This window comes from Adiantum capillus-veneris, chromosome 12 (assembly GCF_014529385.1).
Source record: "Adiantum capillus-veneris isolate H3 chromosome 12, ASM1452938v2, whole genome shotgun sequence".
Lineage (NCBI taxonomy): Eukaryota > Viridiplantae > Streptophyta > Polypodiopsida > Polypodiales > Pteridaceae > Adiantum > Adiantum capillus-veneris.
This window is the reverse complement of record NC_140942.1, coordinates 135,530,581-135,549,234: the sequence shown is the minus strand read 5'-3', so window position 1 is coordinate 135,549,234 and position 18,654 is coordinate 135,530,581. Positions and strand designations below refer to the sequence as shown.

The 18,654-nt window shown below is 42.6% G+C and overlaps 1 pseudogene; it reads right to left on the bottom strand.

The window, feature by feature from the left end:
* Nucleotides 1-312: 312 nt before the first annotated feature.
* Nucleotides 313-8,031, bottom strand: LOC147446553 (uncharacterized; annotated as a pseudogene).
* Between the last annotated feature and the right edge of the window lie 10,623 nt (nt 8,032-18,654).

Sequence of the window (18,654 nt, the reverse complement as noted above, 5' to 3'; positions counted from 1 at the left end):
AACAAATAGCCCTTTTGTACAGCATAAGTAGAGAAAGAAGACAAAATCCAAAAGATATTTATTAATTTTTATCCTCCAAGAGATCTCTACAAGTGCTTACATCCATGTACAACCCCATGGTAGCTAAATCAACAAATAAATCTATTGATTCATCCTCTACAGCCTCTCCTATTGAATCATCATCATTCTCTCCATCCTCGTCCTCCTCCTCACTATGGTTGGTTATTGGGAATGGTTGGTTCTCCTCGACCTCAACTGCATCATCATCATTGGCATCTTCCTGAGATGGTATGGTGGGATCTGCCAAAGTCTCTATGTTCGTATCTGCAAAGATAGATCTGCTCCGTGGTGTGACTGGAATAACATACCAAAGTTGTCTTCGATACATACAAGGCACATAAAACACACGTAGGTCATACAGCAAACAACAACATGAATGTAGTTTTGTATGTATCATATGATGTTTTAGTGAGTTGCACATGGACTTTACCTGCTCACAACTACTAGGTTGCACCAAGTTGTCGGTCTTCCCGCGATGAAATTACCCGGAGTCTACCATATAGAGCCCATTCTCATGTCTCTTAACCTCACCCGCAAACCATCGGCAGTCAAAGAGATATTTGTGAAATGTTCTGAAATCCACTTTGATTATCCTCTCTATTGTTCCACATTCCCTCACCTCTTGTGTTGTCGTGTCAAAGTTGCCCATAACTCCACTATCGTGAGTGGTTCGATGCTCATCTATCTTGCGGGTTTGAAAATGACGTCCTTCGGACCAATCAATATATATATATATATATATATAGAGAGAGAGAGAGAGAGAGAGAGAGAGAGAGATGACACAAATACAAACACACACACCCACACACACACACACTGAGCACATTGAGTATATTACCCTTGGTAGACATCCTCGCGTGTACTCCCATTCTTTAGGGCTTATATGTTCTCCTTGTGCCTTGGCATTGGTCATGGAATTTTGTATCCACCCAACTGGAATTAGATCACGGTATTTGGAAAGCTCTTTAGGAAAGGGAGATGCTCGCCTACCGCCATGCGACCTCTTCCATGCTTCCCTCTCCCTTTCTCTCGTTGTACGCACCTCCGCATACATATCCACTCATTTTCCCATGATGGGAGCATTGGGTAGACAATGGTTGTTGACTATGGCTTGAAATTCCCTATCAAAAATCAAGGGAGAACCTTTCCCACTGGGAATGTTTGCGTAATTTTTTGGATCCTCTTCCTCCATCTTTAAACGAGGCAATGATGGGTCTATTGTGAAAAGATATTGAGAGACATACACAAAAGCCTCTTGTACAATTCAACCCTCTGCCATGCTTGCCTGAACACATGTACATGAAACCATTAGTGATTAAAGTAACCAATAAAAAGGGTTGTGAATACAATCCAATCCTAATAAGGTTTAAGGCTTAAGATCGATAAATACCTCTGGTTGTGATCGTAGACTTACAAAGTCTTCCAAGGTCTTTAGGAACCTCTCAAGAAAGAACATCCACCTGAAGTGAACCACACCACAAATTTCTATCTCCTCAACAAGATGGATCAATAGGTGAACTTGGCTAACAAGGATAGAACCTAGGAATGCATCCTCAATAGCACAAGTTGCTTCAATCGCTAGAAGTCGAGCTATTGGAATGGCTGAAACTTCGATTTCTTTGGAACTCACAAACATGTAACCAAAAAACCCTTCATAATCTTCATAGTAAAGTTAGTCTTCAAAGTAAAGTTTAAGAGGGGGGATCAAATGTTCTATACCTGACAACTTCTCCCACCTTGAATATTGCAGTCTTTACCTTCATGTCCACAAATCCACTAATGCTAATTGGAAGCACAAACTATTGCACAAACAAAAAGACTTATTAGTATCCAGAACCCTAAACCACATACACACACACTCACATATACACACACATACACACACACACACATTACCTGAAGAATCTTGTGCCAATCAAGAGATTTGAGCCCATACAGTTGTGTGGATCCTCCTTTCTTAGTTTTAGTGAAGGCACCCTTGAGCGAACGCATATAACCTGTTGGAGTACGGATGGATGCAATGACTTGTTTCATCCGCTCTTGATCCACCCTTGATAGAATCCAAGGTGCCTTTGGAAGAACCATCTTCCCCCGAGGTCCCATGCCAAGTGTGGCCGAAGGAGGGAGCCTCCTTATGGCCCTCATGTCCTCTCTAGCCCCCAATGAATCTTTCTTGCCTACTATGTGATCCCATATAGCTTGCCCAACATTTTTTAACACATGAATTGGATCCAATAGGTGTTGGATTTTTAATGAAGCCCAATAGGGTAGTGCTAAGAAAATAGAGTACCTAGACATACCCCTAGGTGGATCATTGGGATGAGGCAAATGGTGTTGTGATGCTCGTTCCAATGTCTTGCCCAATCGGCCATGGTCCAATGGAGTGGCTCCATCCCATTTCACGGTGGAGCATAAGATTGATGTGTGGGCGGCAAGAAGCGATCGTTATTGGGGTAGATCACCTTACCAAGTAGAGCGGGTCTCTCTGTCACGAGTGAGGGTCCACAAGTTGGGCATGCCCTATGTCCAGATGTCAATAGTCCTACAAAAACAAAAGACATAACCACATATAAGTGACCAATGCAAAGACATTAAAGAGCGTCACAAAGTATAAGCTTACCAAAAATCTCTCCAAGCCCAGGGTAATCATGCATGGTCCACATAAGAATGCACTTGATCATTGTGCGCCGATTACGAAGTGGTCTTGATACATCAAAAACATCTATGCCGTTCCATAGCTCTTGAAGCTCTTCAATCAAAGGTGCTAAATATACATCCATGTTCTTCACCTTGTGTTTTCCTGGTACTAGAAGAGAGAGCAAAATGTTCCCCTTCTTGGTTGACTCCCATGGTGGAATGTTGTAGTTCACAACAACCACTGGCCAAGTACTCCATGAGGTAGACCAATGCCCAAATGGGTTTACCCCATCACTAGCCAGACCAAGCCTCAAGTGAAGAGGCTCTTCTCTAAACTCCGGCCATGTCTGCTCAATGTGTTTCCATGCCAGCCAGTCAGTCAGCACTCTCATAACTCCATCAATGGAGTGATTTGTCATATGCCATGTAAGAAGCTCGCTTGTTCCTTTGGTGTTAAACATGTTCTTGATGCGGGGAATGAGGGGGAAATGACAAAGAACCTTGCGAGGTATTGTGGTTCCTTGCATTCCCTCTTTGTACCTTGATTCTCCACACTCGAGGCAAGCATCAAGCCCTGCATGTTCATTGCGCAATAGCATGCAATCATTGACACATCCATGTATGCGATCATAGTCCATCCCAAGCCCTGTCACCACCTGTCGTGCCTTCCTTCGATTTTTTGGAAGATGATTGCCTTTAGGCATCATATTGCCTAAAAGCCTATGACATAATTAAAGAATACTCGTTATTGCATATAACCATGAAAAAAACTCACAACTAACACTTATTACACTTAAACGTACCTCAATAGTGCATCGACCCCTTCATTGCTCCATCCAAACATTGCTTGAATATTCAAGATCTCAAGAGAAGCTCGTAATATGGAGTAGGATCATCCCTCGTAAAGAGCGGTGTGTGCTGCCTCTAGCAATGAATCTTTGGTTTTTTGGGCGGCTTCTTCACATGCACACTCAGGCTGACACTCATTCGCCGCCTCACGTGCAAGAAGGTCCTCAACCATATTGTGAAAATGATCTTCCTCCACCTCCATGTGGGGCGGGGTGGTGGGGAGATCCCCATATGTGGTGGATGTAGGATGCGCATGCGCTCATGTGGACCCACCCACGTCGGACGGAGGGTGTGATCCACCTCCCATGACTACTTCCTGGCGCAATCTCTCTTCCGTCCTCCTCCCGTCTCCGCCCCCGATCACTCTCCAATGTGGAGAGACATCAATGGATGCCAAAACCCTCGGATCGCTAGTTTCCATTCGAGCGCGTTTTCTCGGATCGTCCATAGTCCATAATCATCCATGTGAGCCAAGCATATACGCCGAAGCCGTGCAATCGCACGCTCACATCGCGTACATGGATATGGTAATCGCTCGCTCAACCATCGAGTTCGTTCCGTGCCAACTGGCGGACCCACGTCATCCCAATCGTCCTGCACACATGACCACACACTAAATAAGAAAAAATTAAATAAGAAAAAGAAGAATCAACAATGTTGGTACTGACATGACTGACACTCATTAAAGATAGAGGGGAGGTTGGTTATTGGGAATGGTTGGTTCTCCTCGACCTCAACTGCATCATCATCATTGGCATCTTCTTGAGATGGTATGGTGGGATCTGCCAAAGTCTCTATGTTCGTATCTGCAAAGATAGATCTGCTCCGTGGTGTGACTGGAATAACATACCAAAGTCGTCTTCGATACATACAAGGCACATAAAACACAGGTAGGTCATACAGCAAACAACAACATGAATGTAGTTTTGTATGTATCATATGATGTTTTAGTGAGTTGCACATGGACTTTACCTGCTCACAACTACTAGGTTGCACCAAGTTGTCGGTCTTCCCGCGATGAAATTACCCGGAGTCTACCATATAGAGCCCATTCTCATGTCTCTTAACCTCACCCGCAAACCATCGGCAGTCAAAGAGATATTTGTGAAATGTTTTGAAATCCACTTTGATTATCCTCTCTATTGTTCCACATTCCCTCACCTCTTGTGTTGTCGTGTCAAAATTTCCCATAACTCCACTATTGTGAGTGGTTCGACGCTCATCTATCTTGCGGGTTTGAAAATGACGTCCTTCGGACCACATAGAGTTGAATGTGAAGGCCTGCAAAAACCAATCAATATATATATATATATATATATATATATAGAGAGAGAGAGAGAGAGAGAGAGAGAGAGATGACACAAATACAAACACACACACCCACACACACACACTCAGCACATTGAGTATATTACCCTTGGTAGACATCCTCGCGTGTACTCCCATTCTTTAGGGCTTATATGTTCTCCTTGTGCCTTGGCCTTGGTCATGGAATTTTGTATCCACCCAACTGGAATTAGATCACGGTATTTGGAAAGCTCTTTAGGAAAGGGAGATGCTCGCCTACCGCCATGCGACCTCTTCCATGCTTCCCTCTCCCTTTCTCTCGTTGTACGCACCTCCGCATACATATCCACTCATTTTCCCATGATGGGAGCATTGGGTAGACAATGGTTGTTGACTATGGCTTGAAATTCCCTATCAAAAATCAAGGGAGAACCTTTCCCACTGGGAATGTTTGCGTAATTTTTTGGATCCTCTTCCTCCATCTTTAAACGAGGCAACGATGGGTCTATTGTGAAAAGATATTGAAAGACATACACAAAAGCCTCTTGTACAATTCAACCCTCTACCGTGCTTGCCTGCACACATGTACATGAAACCATTAGTGATTAAAGTAACCAATAAAAAGGGTTGTGAATACAATCCAATCCTAATAAGGTTTAAGGCTTAAGATCGATGAATACCTCTGGTTGTGATCGTATCCTTACAAAGTCTTCCAAGGTCTTTAGGAACCTCTCAAGAAAGAACATCCACCTGGAGTGAACCACACCACAAATGGCTATCTCCTCAACAAGATGGATCAATAGGTGAACTTGGCTAACAAGGATAGAACCTGGGAATGCATCCTCAATAGCACAAGTTGCTTCAATCGCTAGAAGTCGAGCTATTGGAATGGCTGAAACTTCGATTTCTTTGGAACTCACAAACATGTAACCAAAAAACCCTTCATAATCTTCATAGTAAAGTTAGTCTTCAAAGTAAGGTTTAAGAGGGGGGAATCAAATGTTCTATACCTGACAACTTCTCCCACCTTGAATATTGCAGTCTTTACCTTCATGTCCACAAATCCACTACTGCTAATTGGAAGCACAAACTATTGCACAAACAAAAAGACTTATTAGTATCCAGAACCCTAAACCACATACACACACACTCACATATACACACACATACACACACACACACACATTACCTAAAGAATCTTGTGCCAATCAAGGGATTTGAGCCCATACAGTTGTGTGGATCCTCCTTTCTTAGTTTTAGTGCAGGCACCCTTGAGCGAACGCATATAACCTGTTGGAGTACGGATGGATTAAATGACTTGTTTCATCCGCTCTTGATCCACCCTTGATAGAATCCAAGGTGCCTTTGGAAGAGCCATCTTCCCCCGAGGTCCCATGCCAGGTGTGGCCGAAGGAGGGAGCCTCCTTATGGCCCTCATGTCCTCTCTAGCCCCCAATGAATCTTTCTTGCCTACTATGTGATCCCATATATGTTGCCCAACATTTTTTAACACATGCATTGGATCCAATAGGTGTTGGATTTTTAATGAAGCCCAATAGGGTAGTGATAAGAAATAGAGTACCTAGACATACCCCTAGGTGGATCATTGGGAGGAGGCAAATGGTGTTGTGATGCTCGTTGCAATGTCTTGCGCAATCGGCCATGGTCCAATGGAGTGGCTCCATCCCATTGCACGGTGGAGCATAAGATTGATGTGTGGGCGGCAAGAAGCGATCGTTATTGGGGTAGATCACCTTACCAAGTAGAGTGGGTCTCTCTGTCACGAGTCAGGGTCCACAAGTTGGGCATGCCCTATGTCCAGATGTCGATAGTCCTACAAAAACAAAAGACATAACCACATATAAGTGACCAATGCAAAGACATTAAAGAGCGTCACAAAGTATAAGCTTACCAAAAATCTCTCCAAGCCCAGGATAATCATGCATGGTCCACATAAGAATGCACTTGATATTTGTGCGCCGATTACGAAGTGGTCTTGATACATTTAAAACATCTATGCCGTTCCATAGCTCTTGAAGATCTTCAATCAAAGGTGCTAAATATACATCCATGTTCTTCACCTTGTGTTTTCCTGGTACTAGAAGAGAGAGCAAAATGTTCCCCTTCTTGGTTGACTCCCATGGTGGAATGTTGTAGTTCACAACAACCACTAGCCAGGTACTCCATGAGGTAGACCAATGCCCAAATGGGTTTACCCCATCACTAGCCAAACCAATCCTCAAGTGAAGAGGCTCTTCTCTAAACTCCGGCCATGTCTGCTCAATGTGTTTCCATGCCAGCAAGTTAGTCGGCACTCTCATAACCCCATCTGTGGAGCGATTTGTCATATGCCATGTAAGAAGCTCGCTTGTTCCTTTGGTGTTGAACATGTGCTTGATGCGGGGAATGAGGGGGAAATGACAAAGAACCTTGCGAGGTATTGTGGTTCCTTGCATTCCCTCTTTGTACCTTGATTCTCCACACTCGGGGCAAGCATCAAGCCCTGCATGTTCATTGCGGAATAGCACGCAATCATTGACACATGCATGTATGCAATCATAGTCCATCCCAAGCCCTGTCACCACTTGTCGTGCCTTCCTTCGATTTTTTGGAAGATGATTGCCTTTAGGCATCATATTGCCTCATAGCCTATGACATATTAAAGAATACTCGTTATTGCATATAACCATGAAAAAAACTCACAACTAACACTTATTACACCTTAACGTACCTCAATAGTGCATCGACCCCTTCATTGCTCCATCCAAACATTGCTTGAATATTCAAGATCTGAAGAGACACTCGTAATATGGAGTAGGATCATCCCTCGTAAAGAGCGGTGTGTGCTGCCTCTAGCAATGAATATTTGGTTTTTTGGGCGGCTTCTTCACATGCACACTCAGGATCACACTCATTCGCCGCCTCACGTGCAAGAAGATCCTCAACCATATTGTGAAAATGATCTTCCTCCACCTCCATGTGGGGCGGGGTGGTGGGGAGATCCCCATACGTGGTGGATGTAGGATGCGCATGCGCTCATGTGGACCCACCCACATCGGACGGCGGGTGTGATCCACCTCCCATGACTACTTCCTGGCGCAATCTCTCTTCCGTCCTCCTGCCGCCTCCACCCCCGATCACACTCCAATGTGGAGAGACATCAATGGATGCCAAAACCCTCGGATCGCTAGTTTCCATTCAAGCGCGTTTTCTCGTATCGTCCCATAGTCCATAATCATCCACGTGAGCCAAGCATATACGCCGAAGCCGTGCAATCGCACGCTTACATCGCATACATGGACATGGTAATCGCTCGCTCAACCATCGAGTTTGTTCCGTGCCAACTGGCGGACCCACGTCATCCCAATCGTTCTGCACACAAGACCACACACTAAATAAGAAAAAATTAAATAAGAAAAAGAAGAATCAAGAATGTTGGTACTGACATGACTGACACTCATTAAAGATAGAGGGGAGGTGGGTACAAGAGGTCATGCAGTCGGTGTAACCTTAATGTCTCATCAGCTATTTTCGCGGTAATACAGGCGGTAATACAAGAGGGAACAGGTGCGGTAATATACGCGGTAAAATCTCAAGCAAATTTTTATATATAAAGGGGGCACCTGCGTGCCCTCGCAAAATTGAATGCCAAAAATTCAAAAACGTGCTCCTCTTCTGCGCGGGCCTGTTTCCCTCTCCATCTCCAAGCTCTCTCTCCTTCTCCCTCTCCATCTCCAACCTCTATTACTCTCTTCATCTCCAACCCCACCATATCCAAGCGATCGAGGTCACGAATGTAAGTGCTCAAACTCTCTCTCTTTCTTCTCGTTCTTCTACACACACACACAAACACATACACACACACACAATGCATACACACACATGCACTAACATGCACACACATGCACACACACATTGTACACACACGCACACACACACACAATTTTGTGCACAATCACACACCAATGCTTGCATTAGTATGTGCATGCATTAAAAACACACTAATGATTGCATTAGTGTGTGATTGTGCACAAAATAGTGTGTGAAAACACAGTATTTTGAGCACAATCACACACTAATGCCCACATTAGTGCGTGCATGCATTACAAGCACACACTGATGCTTGCATTAGGGTGTGCTTGTGCATGAATTAGTGTGTAAACACACTAATGCAAGCATTAGTGTGTGCATGGATTATACACACACACTAATGCAAGCATTAGTGTGTGATTGTGCACAAATTAGTGTGTTTGCACACTAATTTGTGCACAATCAGCATTAGTGTGTGCATGCATGAGTGTGTTTTCACACACTAATGCAAGCGTTAGTGTGTGCATACCTCTCTAGCACACACTAATGCAAGCATCAGTGTGTGCTTGTGCACTAATTAGTGTGTTTTCACACACTATTTTGTGCACAATGCATGCATTATACACACACACGCTAATGCTTGCATTAGTGTGTGATTGTGCACGCATTAGTGTGTTTTCACACACTATTTTGTGCACAATTCATGCATTATACACACACACACTAATGCAAGGATTAGTGTGTGCATGCATTAGTTTGTTTCCACACACTAATGCAAGTGTTAGTGTGTGCATACCTCTCTAGCACACACTAATGCTTACATTAGTGTGTGCTTGTGCACTAATTAGTGTGTTTTCACACACTATTTTGTGCACAATGCATGAATTATACACACACACGCTAATGCTTGCATTAGTGTGTGATTGTGCACGCATTAGTGTGTTTTCACACACTATTTTGTGCACAATGCATGCATTATACACACACACACTAATGCAAGCATTAGTGTGTGCATACCTCTCTAGCACACACTAATGCAAGCATTAGTGTGTGCATACCTCTCTAGCACACACTAATGCTTGCATTAGTGTGTGCTTGTGCACAAATTAGTGTGTCTACACACTAATGCATGCACAAGCACACACTATTGTGAAAAAAGTGCACACACTAATGTAAGAATTAGTGTGTGCTTGTGCACTAATTAGTGTGTGAAAACACACCAATGCGTGCACACACACACTAATGCGAGCATTAGTGTGTGTGTGCTTAGTGCACAAGCACACACTAATGCAAGCATTAGTGTGTGCATCCGTTACAAGCACACACTAACGCTTGCATGAGTGTGTGCTTGGGCATGCATTAGTATACCAAAACATACCTCCATTAGCATTAGCATACCAAAACATACCTCCATGTGGGTGTGTGATGAAGTTGATTGAGACCCCAATGGTCACCGAGAAGCCCAACGGTAGATTAAGGTCCAACACACACACACTAGATTAATTTCTTTGCCACACACTAACGCACACACACAATAGATTAATTAGAAGCAAACACACACACACTCTAAATGGATGCAAAAAAAATAAGCACACAAACCATATCTTAAATATGAGATAAAAGGAATCCTATGCAGGGAGGAATCCTATGCAAGGAGGAATCCTATGCAATAAAGAATCTCACTTTGACTAGAATCCAATGTTAATTAGGGTCCCTTTTTTTTGTGAAATTGTAGGATATGGCATCCTCTTCCACGCCCGGCTATCGATCCATAGAGGACTTTATCGCTGAGGGCCTCTCTTACGAGGACGCTTGTGATGCTTACTACTCGCAGTCTTCCTCCCACCAGTCACAATCCACCTTCAGCTTTCGATGGTTCCGAGATGCAGTACATGACCCCGACCTTGAGAGGACATACCGCACCCAGGCAGAGTGGATATCCTCGCAGCAGAGTCTTCAAGGGCGGTACACACCAGCACAGTTGGCTGCCTATGGGCTCTCACCGCTTGCGACACCGGGCGTCGGCACTCAGATAGTGCAGAGTGTGCCTCCCAGTGGGCCTCCCTCCACCTTACCCTCGACTTTCCCGTTACCCGCAGCTCCCACCACCTTGCATTCACAGCGATCCACGTCCGCACCGTCCAGTTATCTGTCGCCTACACCACCCAGCGGTTCGGGCTCGGGCCAGCGCTCTTCGGGTGGCCAACGCTCTTCCCGTAGTGGTGGCTCACGCTGTCGAGAAATTTGCGGTCTTGCCAGGAAAGCACCGGGCTTATGGCTGTGAGAGTTTGTGAGAGAACTCAACAAAAACTATATGAAGGAGTTAAATCATAGATGCCATGAAGACTAGGGTTTGGAAAGAAGTGCAATCAAAGAAGACTCACTATTTCTTTCTTGCACTCACACACACACAAAGAAAGAACGCAAAAGAGAATGTCAAAACAATACGAAGATGAAAACATCAAGGCTATGGTCATATCGTATCATGGGTAATATGAAAGGGTTAATGGATGACTTAATGGCATTCAATCTTGGCTGACCAAATAGGCTACGAATTGTTCTTTGGAATTGTAGTTTTGTGCTTACCATAATATAGATATTTTGTCTAGTGATTGGGATTAATTGTGTGTACAAATCCTCTTGGTTCATAGCAAGATAACTACGCTTACATCAAAAGAAAAATTATAGTCTATGAGAGGTAGTATGATGGGATCCGGTGATAGAAGTATTTCATTGAGCCTTTCAGGGCCGAAGAGAAACACTATATGTTGTTGAAAGTGTATTTTACGGCTAATCCATACGTTAATTCTAATAGATCGTACAGAGTGAAAGCGATAGAAATGATCATCATGTGGGTTATTCATCTAGGATAGTATGAGAGAAGTGAAGAGATGAGAAGTTTCCCTCCCAAGCCCTATTCTTGCCCGTAGGCAATAAGGATACTGCGGGGAGAGATGTACCTGTAGCAAAGAGAACCTAGAGAGGATGAATTACTAAGAATGAGAGAGATAGGTTTGGTTAAGGAGATGAGATTAGATACATATATATATGTTGGATTAGAGATGAAAATCAAAACAACAAGAAATCAAGAAAACATCAATGTAGAACACATCTTACTTGAAACCCTTCGGCACCATTATTGATGGGAGAGAGAAGAAGAGGGGAGAATTCAACGTTGATTGATACGCCAAGTACAACACCTTCTTTGATTAGAGTTGATCCTCCAAGGATGGCGTACAAGAATGGCTAGTTTTCCTCTAGGAGAAAGTGTAGGCTTGGGCTTATGTTAATGGGGCTAAGTACAATTAGGCATTACTACTCACTCCCTCAGGAATTCCTCTCATCAATGGCTTGAATGCTTGAGTTTTTTTTTCAAGGAAGAAGAGGTCCCCTTTTATAGGTGAAGGGAACCCCCAAGGGTTTACACAAGAAGAGAGGAGCCAGTGTGAACACGAATTGGAAAAGTTGGAAATGAGTTGTCCCTGCATGATGTGGGCAGACTGGGGTCTAGTATTTTGATCATATCTCCTCAACCGTAGGTCCAAATAAAAAAGTAAAAATATGGGCAGAAACTTCAGCTCATTAGCTACGATTTTCATTTTAAAATCATTTTCCAATTCGGATTGGAACCTTGTGTAAAAAATTCATCAAAATAGGGTCCATTTCTGGCAGCAAAAGTCTTCATGTGGTCCCCTTAGCCTAGACTTTCATTTTATTCCAAAGGACACCTCATGCCATATGAAAGCATGACATTGCTCCTTGACAAAGTTTTGTAATCATGATTGCAATAATGCATTAAATTAAGTGTATCTTTGAAATCATGCCACCTAGTGTCCCACTAGGATTTGATTCCCTCCTAGTAGCTATTTAAAAAGAAATATAAGAAAAATATGAAAAATACATAGAATATATATAGATTGGAAATTACTCTAGATATAGGATCTAGATAGGGTGTGAGATAATAATGAGATGGTAGAAAGAAAGAATCAATGCTTTTTGCCCCAAGCTAAAGAGGTGGAGCTATTGACACTTTTCCCATAGTATTTTTTGATGGTAAAGTAAGAATACATTACCCTTGAGATAAATAATAAGATGAGATAGAAAGCTTATTTTTATACTTACATATGCATATGTACATTATAGGAAATATAATTATGTATCTAAAAAGTTATAAGATAACTCTTGTAGCATGTGTTCCCACTATGTACATGTCAGAGCACGACATCCACCCCCTCTAAACCTGCACATCCTCCGGTATGTGCCAAATTATTTCTTTGTAAGATCAGCCCTCTTGTACATCTTCCTTGCTTTCACCTTTACTGGATGATTTCAGAGCTTCATTTTCACTTTGATCTTCACCTGTGTTTTGCTCTTCTTCCTCATCAACATTTTCTGGATCATTGTCTCCTCTTCTCTTAAACATTTTGATCCTTTTTCCTGCAATGGGAATCTTTACTTCTGTGCCATCTAGTTCAGACAAGCTGTAAGTAGCATTTTCATGCACATGTTTTACAACATATGGTCCAAACCATCTTTTTGAAAACTTACGCATGACTGTGTGTTGGTTATCAAGGCTACTATCATACACTAAAACCCAGTCACCTTTGTCAATTGCTTTGCTCCTGAGTCGATTTCGCTTATCAAAGTAGTCCTTGTTTTTCAATCTTACATTTTTGAGTCGTTCTTTTGCAGCCTCAATGTCTCCAAGTCTTCTCTCTAGTTGCCTTATGCGCAATGCAAGGAGATCTTCCCTGCTAAGCCCCTCTTGCCAAGGTAGTACATTCCATGTGGGAATTGTATCCTCAATCGGCATCACTGGCTTTTGACCATGCATTAGCTCCGCAGGCATGTAGCCAGTTACTGAGCTATGTGTTGTACGATCAGCCCATAAAGCGTATGGTAACAGTTTTGGCCACTCACCAACTCTTCTTTCGCAAGCCTTGGCCAAAGCTTTGATGATAGGAGGGTGTCCTCTTTCACTCTTTCCATTGCCTTCAGGGTTGTAAGCTGTAGTAAGAGAAAGCTTGATTCCTAATCTAGAAAAGAACTCCCCTTGCTTCTTCGGCATCCAGTTCACCTCTGTCTGCAGTGATCTTTCCCACACAACTATAACGGCAAATCAACTTATCAAGAAGGAATTTGCACACAGCTTCTGTGGTTTTAGCTCTTAATGCTCTTCCTTCAACCTGATTAGTTAGGTCCTCTCGTGCAAGAACCAAGTACCTCATCTGCCAGAGTCCTAAAGGCATCGTGACTAGATCCACAACCCATTTATAGTGCATGGCTAGTGGATATGTAGGGTGCAATCCATCACGATGTCGAACATTTGAATACATTTGACAAGTTACACATGACTCTACAAACTGAGATACATCTTTATACATACCCTTCCACCAGTATTTTTCTTTCAACTTGGAGAAGGTTGCCCACACACCCCTGTGTCCAGCCCATAGACTCTCATGAAACTCTTGCATGAGCTTTACTTGAGTCTTTTTTTGACATATAACCCGTTGTGGTGTAGCACCCTTTTGCTTAGGATGCTTCCACAAGTAACCATCCCTTAAAAAGTACCCATATGCTTTCCTGCGTATCCTCTTGAATTCTTGTTCAGACCAATCATCCTGTTTTGTTAGAGTACTCAAGTACCTTCCAATAGAAAGCCAATCACCTTCATAAAGATCTTTCAAGAACAATTCAAGTGAATTAGTCATGCAGACATTGTTACCTTTGACATGAGAGATAGAATAGAATTTTGTGCCTACATCATCTCCCTCATCAATCATTTGTGACTCATCTTCATACCTTGCCCTTGATAGCATATCTGCCACTGTATTGTCTTTACCTGCAATGTGCTTAAACTCAGGATTTAAGGACTTAATGTAGGCAATCCACCGCAACATAGCAATGTCTGGTGTTGAGCAGCTTGTAATCATCCCAAGAAGTGGTAGACAATCTGTTTCTACAACCACACATGCACCAATTAGGTACTCTTTCCCATTTTTCAAGGCTATAACCATACCCCATAGCTCTCTCTTTATTTGTGGATAGTTTCTTTGGCGAGCACTTAGTACCTTTGCTCCAAATCTTACCACATACCTACGTCCTTCTTCGTCATCTTGCCCTATTACCCATCCAATCCCTGTAGGACTGGTGTCTACTGTCACAATTACTGGCCTTTGACACTCATAGTCTACCTTTCTCAAAGTCGTTGCTGACTGGAGTAACTCCTTTATCTTTTTCATGGATTTTACATGTGCTTCTGTCCATTTAAACTTTTGATTCTTTCTAAGCAGCTGATAAAGAGGATCAGCTACATGTGCATAATGTGGAATCCAAATAACATAGAAGACACATGCTCCCAGAAACCTTCTAACCTCAGTGATGTTAGTGCATGTTTCTTTCATTCTTTGGATGGCATCTATCTTTGATGGAAAAGGTTTCCTACCATATGGCCCGAACATGTGCCCCACAATGAGCACTTCATTGACACCAAACATAGACTTTTTTCCCTGACAATGTAAGATTCACTTCTTCCAACCTAGACAAAATTTTATCACAATCATTTATGTGATTTACCACAAACCTGCGACATCCCTTGAGATCCAAAGCTTCATCTTTGTCACTTTCTTCACATCCTTTGATAGGCAAATCATCAATGAAAGGCATTGTGATTTGAGGAATAAAGTCACGTAAGACCTTATTCATCCCATTCATCATATGTGCAACCGAGTTGGTTGCTCCCTGTGGCAAGGTACACATCCTTACCAAACCCAAAGGTGTCCTCATGGTTGTCAAGTCTCTGCTTTCGATTGCAAGCTGAAATTGATCATACCCTGAGTAGAGATCCCCCATTGAGTAGATTGCTCTCCCTGCGAACGCCTCTGCAAATTTATCCACAATTGGACATGTACCTACATTTCTAATTGTCACCTTGTTCACTGGTTGCATATCTTGGATGAAGCGTAGAGAACCATTCTTCTTTGGAACTGTGAACCACCTGTTTGAGTATGGAGCACAAGAAGGCTCCAAGATTCCCATTTTGATTTTCTCATTCAGTAGCTCTACTAACTTTGGCAAATGAGCCTTTGGAACCGGAATAGGCCGCAGATTCCAAGGCACATGAGGTATTGTGAAAATTACCATAGGAGCTACAATATAAGGATCAACACATCCTATCTCATGTGGCTCAAATGCAAAAGCCTTACCATGCTTTGAAAGAATTTCTTTGAAGCACTTTGTCTCCTCCTGTGTTAGAAACTCCTCGCAACCAATCTGCAACTCTTGAAAAGACTCCTTTGTGAAGGTATGCCCGATCTTTTTAGGATTCCGCAAACTTGGTTGTAAAGAAGCCTGTTCAATCTTTTCCATGTTGTTGGGTGGTAAGGGTGAAGCTACTGGTTTCACCTTCTTTGCTACACTCTTGTATTTAGTTTCAACATGGACTTCTGGGCCTACTGTTTGGCTTTCTTTAAAGGCTTCTATTACTTGATACATTTCCATAGAGCAAACTTCCACAACTTCATTTTCAAGATGCAAACTAGACCTCATTATAGCATCAAGCTCACCCATAGTATCTACAAAAGAAACTTGTTCACACAAACCCAAAACATTTTCAGTAGGCTCTAGCAACCCACTCTTTTTCATGCCTATTTGTACATTATGCACATATTGCTTCTCACATCTCTTCAAATCTTCAAGTTTTGTAAAACATAATGATCCATTCTTTGTTACCAAGGAGCTCGTTGAAAATGCTTCACCTATTTTTGGATCAGGCGAGACCCTTTTTCTTTCTGTACCACTGCAATCCCGCTTTACAATGGTACTTGGCCAAAACCCATCATTTCTCTATGATCATGAAACTCTTTTCTCACCTTTGGTAGAGGATTTTCTCTGAGGTTGTCACGATTTCTTTCATGGTTTACACAAACTGTGAGAAATTGGACATCATGTTTACCATCTTTGCTACGTCTCCTAGCATATGCTGAACCATCGTCCATTACCTTGGTTTCCATTCGAACTCCCACAATGTAGGGCTGTCCAAGGATGAGATGATATGAAGATGTATCCTGTACAAAGAAGTTTTGGTCAATCTTTACATCACCTATTGTTACCTTCACACCTAGACATGTTGCATACAATTCACCGGATGAATTGTTTGCCACTTTTACCATCCAGCCATGATCTGTGTCCATCGGCCATTTGCACTTGTTGTAGAGACTCTTTGACATTATGTTTATTTCTGAACCATGGTCAATCAAGGCAACAAATGGCTCTTCAAGATCACCTACCTTGACCAAAGTTTCTGTAGTAGCCCTTGCCCAATGACTTCGTGAATAGTAACTCCTAGGAATATCTTCAACTTCTTCATCATCATTTGAGAAATACACTTGCTTCACTCTCCCCCTAGATTGGTAGCATCCTACCACAGCTCCATCATTCTCCTTATTTTGCAGTTGCATCCCTTGTGTCTTTGAGGTTTCCCCTTCAACCTATGGACGAGAAACTTCAGCAAGGGTTTGACTCTTTCTCTTGATGATGTCAATGATCTCCTCATGGAATTCACGCTTTGCAATGCCAAGAACTTCTCCCAGAGTAAACTCAATCTTGCTATTCAAGATCCTTTCCTCCAAGACTTTCTTTAAATCTGTAGCAACCTCAATATCAGATTGTAGTTTATAAGTTGGGCCTTTTGTCTTACCTTTCGTTGGCTCTTTCTTCTTTCCTGTTGTAGACTCCTCCATGAGTACTTCAGGTGGAGATGCTCCTTGTGTTGAGGGTGTTTGAGAAGGCATTGAGTCGCTTCTTCCCCCACTTCTAGAAGCTCTTTTTGATGGTCCTTCATCAGCATTCTCACGTCTGCGCTTCTCTTCTACAATTGCCTCATTTTGTTGGCATTTTGTAATGTAGGCATGCACTGACAATGAGTCCACTGGATCATTCCATCCTGTTTCTAGACGTATGCAATCACCTGCTTCATGTAGAATCTCTTTTGTAAGCTTTCCCTTTTTAGCTAATTGCATGACATTTGGCCAAATTTGACCATGATGGTCACTCACCTCTTCATCACAAAAATGTTCAATTTTTACTCCATAAGTAGCTGCCTCAACTGAAGAGGTGGCATGCTTGGTTGCCATATCTTCAACTAAGGTTTGCATTCCCCCCTTCCCAAAGTTAGTTCTCAAGGGTAGACTTGTCTCTCTTAAGTGGATTTTACCATCCTTAAAAAAGACAACATATTTTGACAAAGCATCACTAAAATCATCACAATCCCTTCTTACATGGTTTGTACTATCACACCAAATACATCTATTAACAAACCCTTCTTTGGGCTGTTGTCTTTGCCTAGGAAGTGGCCCTGATGGTTGGCCTTTTTCTTCAAGCTTTGCAAACTTCACCTTCAAGTCATGCATTCCCTTCACAAGCTCATCTAGCATGGACTCATCAAACTTAGGAGCGATAAAAGTAGGCTTTACCATTTTGTCAGAAGTTGAGGTGGAAGGACTTGTAGTGTTTACTACCATCTTGTCCCTTCTTCTTTGTCGTTTGGCAAGCAGTGAGACAGCACCTTCAACCTCATTCCAGTCGGTCTTTAGTCCTTGCTCAGCATCTTTATCTTCAAGAAGAAGCTCCAAATTTTCTTGAAACTCTTTACCTGCAGCTTGTAAGAAAAGATCTGTCTTCTCGGCATCTAGTGTGGCCCTTTCTGTCCTAGTGAGTTGTGCATAGCGCCGCTCAAATTCCCTAAGTAGCTCTGTTATTGATAGTCCTTGCTTTGGCTTGACTACCCATTCTAAGAATGTCCTTTTGGTCACTCTCTCAGAGTCCTCCATGAAATATTCCTCCTTTAAAGCTACTTTGAGTTCTTCCCAATTTCTCCCATGCCCATCTTTAATTGCCCTAACATGCTCCCTAATTTCTGGAGCAACAACTAGCTCTAAGCTTTGAATCATCTCACCTTCTGACACGCGATGCAGCTCCATCTCCTTCACAAACTCGCGTAAGTACTTGGTT